At 41.7% G+C, this 7,265-nt stretch overlaps 1 protein-coding gene across 1 annotated transcript in view; it reads left to right on the plus strand.

The window, feature by feature from the left end:
- Positions 1-7,054, plus strand: part of KLHL6 (kelch like family member 6) — a 97,851-nt gene extending 90,797 nt beyond the window's left edge. Inside the window, exon 9 of the transcript XR_006222146.1 lies at positions 7,030-7,054. The gene's annotated coding sequence lies outside the window, so the exon portion shown is untranslated. The remainder of the gene's footprint in view (positions 1-7,029) is intronic.
- The last annotated feature ends 211 nt before the right edge of the window (positions 7,055-7,265 follow it).

Raw genomic sequence — 7,265 nt, forward strand, 5'->3', positions numbered from 1 at the left:
AGAAAGGACTGGACCTCTTCTGTCTGCCAGTCTCTGTGGGAGGACAGGATCCTAACTTCATGATTGCCAGCCAGCCGATACAGCTGGGCTAACCATGATTACACTGACACCCACTTCTTGAAAGTTCTCATTTCCCTGCCTCTATTGGGCCCCTGCCCACACCCCCTCCCTACTCTCTCAGTCTCCCTTTGAAAGTGCCAGTCCGCTCTGCACAAATTGGGGTGGGCTCAGCTCTTTCCCCAACTGATAGGAGCTACTCGATAAAATGTTTCCACCACTTTAACTAAGGTCTCAATTTATCTTTGACACCTGAAACAACGATTGTGCCTCCTCCTGTGACCACCTAAATCCTGTTGATCCTCAGCCTCTTCTGAAATCCTGTGACTGATCCCACCACCACTGATCTCTGCTCTCAGGGACCCTCCATTTGGACTGCCATTGGGATCACCCAGTTCCAGCTGACGGGCCATCTGAACCTGACTGAGGTGCCAGTTTTCTGTCATTTAGGATTGAATCCAACTGGTTGTTTTCAATACTTCAAGGTAGAAGACACTCCTACTTTATTATTCTCCTTTGTGCCTAGTATAAATGTTACGGAACCAGGCTGGAATGCTGGTGGAAAAACCAAGCGGCACTCAGAGATCTTGGTGTATCAGAGATTTATTTAACACCAGGGGACTCAGAGGAGACTGTTTCTCCAAAGATCTGAGCGCCAAATGCAAGTGGGGAGGGTAATTTACAGTTGTCAGCTTCCATAAGTGTGGGGGTTTTCGTGAGCGCAGCAAACAAAGGAAGAACCCGGAGGAGTGGTCTCTAAGCTAGAGACCAAAGCTTGTTTTAGTCCCGTTGGCCATCTTTGGCGCAGTATTTTATTCATTTCTCTGACATAAGTACTTACATAGAAAGTACTCAAATACTAACAGGATGAATCGAAATACTGGAAATTGTAGTTTAGTGTAAATTAAAATGCAGACCTCGATCACCTTAATTACAACTTCAATGGGTATGGTTGGTTTTGCATATATTTTAGGATCAGAAAGTAGACTCAAAAAGGAAATGAGTTACCAGCAGGGGTGAGGCAATAAAGGAGAGGTGACTGTAGTAAACCGGCTTAGTCCAGAAAATATTAAAGGGAACTTGTTTGTGAAGAAATGTTTTGAATAGTTGTGAAGCATAGCTCCCAGACTTGGGGTGGGGTCTACCACCTGCTTCTCAATATTCCTTTATTCTCCTATTCTCTTTTTCATCCTTCTGACCACTCCCCACCTATTAAAAAAGAGGATATAGGGGCACCTGGGTGGCTCAGTCAGTTGCGGTTAACCGTCTGACTCTCGATTTTGGCTCAGGTCATGATTTCACAGTTTGTGGGTTCGAGACACGCATCGGGCTCTGTGCTGGCAGCATGGAGCCTGCTCGGGATTCTCTCTCACTCTCTTTCAGCCCCTCCCCTACTCTCTCTCAAAATAAATAAATAAACTTTTTTTTTAAAAGAAGATATAAATCTGTCTCCAGTCCAAACACAAACCCAAGTTATATTCCAAATATTTGCCTATTTCCCTCTAAGCAGTTCTTTGTCCTGTTCTCTCTCATGGTCTTTCTTGTTTCCTATTTCCTGAAGCCATCTGTAATTTTTATATCCCCTCGGTAACAATACATGGACATTCACCCCCAGTTTGCAGATGAAGTCACCAAATCAGAGTGCAGTGAAGGTTGCCCGGGATAACACAATGAACCTGGCCCCACGTGGGGGTAGCCCTGGAGTTTGCAGCCTGTGGCCTGGTGCCTGAGCTGGAACACGGGCACACAAAGGAAGCTGCAGGCACAGCATTCTGCTGTGGATGGTTACTGAGCTCACATGCATTATTGGGATCTTTTGTTTCCTGTAAGGCCCAGCATTTTCTTTCTCCAGGTCAGGCAGGCCTGTGGGTTTCTCTGCAGTCTCCTCCCCTGCACTTGGAATACAGAAGCTAGAAGATATGCTTTATCTAGACAAGCTTTAAGATTGTGCAAACCAGGAGCACTGGCGGGGGCTCAGTCGATTAAGCGTCGGACTTAGGCTCTGGTCATGGTGTCACAGCTCATGAGTGTGAGCCCCACGTTTGGCCTGGAGCCTGGAGCCTGGAGCCTCCTTCAGATTCTGTGACCGTGCAGACCAAAAGAGCTGGCATTGATAATTTGTGTGAGTTTTTTAATCAGCAAGTCCAGGGTTGGGGCAACATCGTTTAGTTGTAATTAATGAATTTAGACCCTGAAAGTGCTTTTGCTTTTGGTTGGGCAAGCTTGCCTAGTGACTATGTTCAATTCGGGGAAGTTCACGTGTTCTTTTGTTATAAAAGAGAAGCTGTCACCAGCTAGACCCTAAGACCTGACCTTTACTGCCCACCTGCTTGTGCCCCCCAAACTTTCTCCCATAATTATCCTTAAGCTCTTCCTTCTAACTCATCTCTGAACACGGGCAAATGGAAGTCAAAATTGCCCCTCCAGCACTAGTGACTCCTGTGACAAAACCTGCAGCCTGCAGAAGCCACTTAGACCAGTTTGAGCTTTAACCACTGATTTGCACCTGTGCAGATGGACCATGGAGTGACCTGTAGAATGACCAGCAACTACCTCTATTTCATTATAATACTGAAATCTCTGCCCAAGGAGGCGCACAAGCCTCATTTACATAACACACATTGAACATACAATGAATATGCACATAGGCATGTTTCCTTAAGGTGCATGTGTGACCTTATGCCTGCCCCTATACATGGTGACAAGACTTCCCTATCTACATATTCATCCTAACACTGAATAAAAGGAACCCATCCACCCTTGCTTGTGCATTTAGACCTCCTTATTAGCTACAGATAAAGTTTTCTTTGTGTCACAACTCAACCTGATGCAGTTTGACTCAACAAGGAGCAAACTCACATTGGCTTGGTTACAAAGCTGGGTACTGCAACAGAGTAGTTCATCTTTCCTAATCTTGCCCTCATCAGATCAGTACTACCAGTGGGGTTTGGTTATAGTTTATGTAAATGGTGCTTCTGAGGATGGGGCATTTGGATTTGAAGACTTCCTAACTACCCTGAACTGAGGAGGGTGACTGTAACTGAACTTTTTTGAGTTTGCTCCTTGGTGAATTACAGGTAGACATTACACTGGTGGGGGGGGGGGCGGGAGAGGAGGGTTGTTACACCAAGTAAACTTTATTTGCAGCAATTAAAGAGATCAGGGGAATAACTTCCAAAGCTATAACTCCCTGAGCAGGGGTGAGCAGTTTCCTTTTATTTAGGGTTTAGAATGAATATTCAGAAAGGGGAGCTTTCTCATTGTCTGTAAAGGTTGCACAAGCTTAGAAAACACGAAAGATATGGTGTGTTAATGAAGCTTGGCCTCCCGCTAGGGCAGAGACTTTAACATTATAGTGATGCAGAGGTAACTGTCAGAGGAGGGGAAGTGGCTAAGGGCAAGCTCCAAGAGCTAGTATAAATTAGCTGGGGTCTTGGGCTCCTTATCTTGGGAGGGGGCTTTAGGGCCTTGCTTACTTTTGAAATAGCACTGGAAGTTTTAACCACTGATTATTGTCTCTGATACAGTTAGACTATTTTCTTGCCTGGTAGAGACTGTTAGTTTTTGCACTTTCTTTGTTCCCTCAAAGTCCTTAACTGCTGAGGTTTTTGCGTTGTGTGTGTGTGTGTGTGTGTGTGTGTGTGTGTGTAATTCTGACAGCTCCTAGGAAGTTCTGTAGGAAGTGTGCTTGGACAAGTAGGGTATAGATGGGGGGCAGAGGACTTGGGGTGGGGGTTGGGGTGGGGGTGAGGGCATGGGGATAGATGGGGGCCTGAAATGACTTCTTTTGTATCAGAAAAGCTGTGTCTTGACTTTCTTTTACTGGAGACCCCTAACTCCTTCTGCTTACAAAAGTGGCTGTTCCTATTTATGTAGCACTGTTGAGTTAGCATGGAAAGTCCTGTGTTCTAGGAAACCACTGCCCCAGCACATGAAAAATCCCAGCTTTAGACAATGTATGCTGAAGGTTGGGGAAAATGTATAAATCCATATGGCCAGCCCCCAAGTGTCCCAAAAGCAACACTGCTTTTAGTGTCAAATGGATACAGCATAGATTATCTGTCTTCCAGAGTTGGTGTTGCTGATGTTGGCCGTCATGATTTGCAGTTCACAATAATCGATTATTCATTCATGTATGACTCTAAGTGATGCAACTGAAGTCTGCAATCTCAGTGTGTCCTAAGTGTTCATTATTTTAAAGAAAGATGGAAGGACACATACAATTGGATTAAGAAATTTAATAACCATCAGTGTTCTATAGTTTTCAGAGTATAGGTCTTTCACCTCTTTGGTTAGGTTTATTCCTAGGTGTCTTGTTACTTTTGGCGCAATTGTAAATGGGATTGTTTTCTTAATTTCTCTTTCTGGTGAAAGAAATTGAAGAAGACACAAACAAATGAAAAGACATTCCATACTCATGGGTTGGAAGAACAAATCTTGTTAAAATATCTATACTACTCAAAGCAATCTACACATTTAATGCAATCCCTATCAAGATACCACCAGCATTTCTTGTAGAGCTAGAACAAACAATCCTAAAATTTGTGTGGAACCACAAAAGACCCCAAATAGCCAAAGCAACTTTGAAAAAGCAAAGCAAAGCTGGAAGCATCACAATTGCAGACTTCAAGTCATATTACAAAGCTGTAGTCATCAAGACAGTATGGTACTGGCACAAAAATAGACATACATCAATGGAACAGAATAGAAAACCCAGAAATAAACCTACAACTATATGGTCAATTAATCTTTGACAAAGCAGAAAAGATTATCCAATGGGAAAGGGCAGTCTCTTCAACAAATGGTGTTGGGAAAACTGGACAACAACATGCAAAAGAAAGAAACTGGACCACTTTCTTACACCATACACAAAAATAAACTCAAAATGGATGAAAGGTTAAATATAAGACAGAAAACCATCAAAATCCTAGAGGAGAAAACAGTCAACAACTTCTTTGACCTCAGCCGCAGCAACTTCTTACTAGACACGTCTCTGGAGGCCAGGGAAACAAAAGCAAACGTGAACTATTGGGACCTCATAAGGATAAATAGCTTCTTCACAGTGAAGGAAATAATCAACAAAACTGAAAGGCAACCTATGGAATGGGAGAAGATATTTGCATATGACATATCTGATACAGGGTTAGTATCCAAAATATATAAAGAACTTATCAAATTCAACACCCAAAAACCAAATAATCCAGTTAGAAAATGGGCTAAAGACATGATTAGACATTTTTTCCAAAGAAGACATACACATGGCCAGCAGACACATGAAAAGATGCTCAACATCACTTATCAGGGAAATGCAAGTCAAAACTACAATGAGATATCACCTCTCACCTGTCAGAGTGGCTCACCCAAGTTCATTCTTCTTCATTATCACTATCCAGTTTTCCCAATACCATTTGCTGAAGACACTGTCTTTTTTCCATTGGATATTCTTTCTTGCTTTGTCAAAGATTCGTTGGCCATACATTTGTGGGTCCATTTCTGGGTTCTGTATTCTGTTCCAATGATCTATGTGTCTGTTTTTGTGCCAGTACCATACTCTCTTAATGATAACAGCAGAAACAGACTCTTAATTATAGAATACAAACTGATGGTTACTGGAGGGGAGATGGGTGGAGGGATGGGTTAAATAGGTGATGGGGATTAAGGAGTGCACTTGTGATGAGCACTGGGTAATGCATGGAATTGTTAAATCACTGTATTGTACACCTGAAACTAATATAACACTGTATGTTAACTAAGTGGAATTAAAATAAAAACTAAAAGTAAGAAACTTAATAATCAAAAGAGTACATTCTGCCCAAAGATAGAAAAGAATTTGGGATTGGACATTGCTATAGCTTGAATGTTTGTGCTCCCTCAACCCCCCAGCCCCAGCCAAATTCCAAATTCATGTGTTGATGAAATCTTAATGCCCAGTAGGATGGGACTGGTATGTTGGGCCTTTGGGAGGTGATCAGGTCATGAAGGTGAGTATTCATGAATGAGGTTAGTGTCCTTATAGAAGAGGCTCGAGAGAGTTTTTTTTGCCTCTTCCACCATGTGAGGATATGAGAAGTCTTCAACTAGGAATAGGGCCTTCACCCAACCATTCTGGCACCCTGGTTTGAGACTTCCAAGTTCCAGAACTGTGAGCAATAAATGTTTGTTGTTTATAAGCTACCCAGTCTGTGGTATTTTGTTATAGTTGCTGAACTAAGACAAGTATGGTGAGGAAGGGGATGTGAAGTCATATATGGAGGCTAAATCTCACAACTTGGATTAGATAGCCAAGTCCCTCTAAATCAATCCAAAATTTTACCATCTGCCAAAAACTATATTTTGAAAATAGTGGCTGCTATATTAGCTTGGATTGAATACATGAACACATGCATTATCACACCTTTGATTGCTTTATGAAACTACAAAAAATTACATTTCCTGATTCAGAGGTGCCAACTAAAATGTTTTGTGGGTGAGCAAAAGGGGAAATTTGATAACAGATATCTTGGCCCCTTACAATGTGGAACCAATTTTGTCAGGTCTTACTACAGATGCTTTTTACACTAAATCAAAGAGTATGTCAACTCACAGCAACAACAACAAAAATGTTCCCCCTACTTCCTAGTTATTCTGATTTGAACAATGGAGTTTCAAATGGTCTTCTTGACTTATGTGGATATTTTAACAATGCTGCATAAATAAAAAGAACATTGATATCTTGTCCAAATACAAACTAGATTTCGCTTATTTATGAACATATTTGGCAGATATTGTACATATAATTTCGGCAAATTCCATTCTGTCTATAAACTTCTTGGTAGAGAAAATGAAAAGATGCTACCTCCCAAATATCCTGCACACCATGTATACAAACACCATTAAAAGGGGTGTCATTGGCTTATTGTGATATTTAATGCAAGTTTTGATCATTTTTCAGTTTTCTCAAAATGTGCTACTAATGACATTTTTGCCTTATAGCAATAGAAGGAGATAGCCTCTTCAGACATGTACCCACAAGACGGCTATCACTGTTGCTGGTCATATATTAATAGAAACAAAAGACTTGATTGACAAACAGCTGATCTACAAAAACAAGTCTGTAGATACAAAGTGAATACTATTGAAGAGCTAAGACCTAATTCCTACAAGTCTGAAAACCTTTTCTTCTGGTTTCTGGCCCAGCATGTAAGAAACTGGAAGTTGCCACTCCATCC

This window comes from Panthera tigris, chromosome C2 (assembly GCF_018350195.1).
Source record: "Panthera tigris isolate Pti1 chromosome C2, P.tigris_Pti1_mat1.1, whole genome shotgun sequence".
Classification (NCBI taxonomy): domain Eukaryota; kingdom Metazoa; phylum Chordata; class Mammalia; order Carnivora; family Felidae; genus Panthera; species Panthera tigris.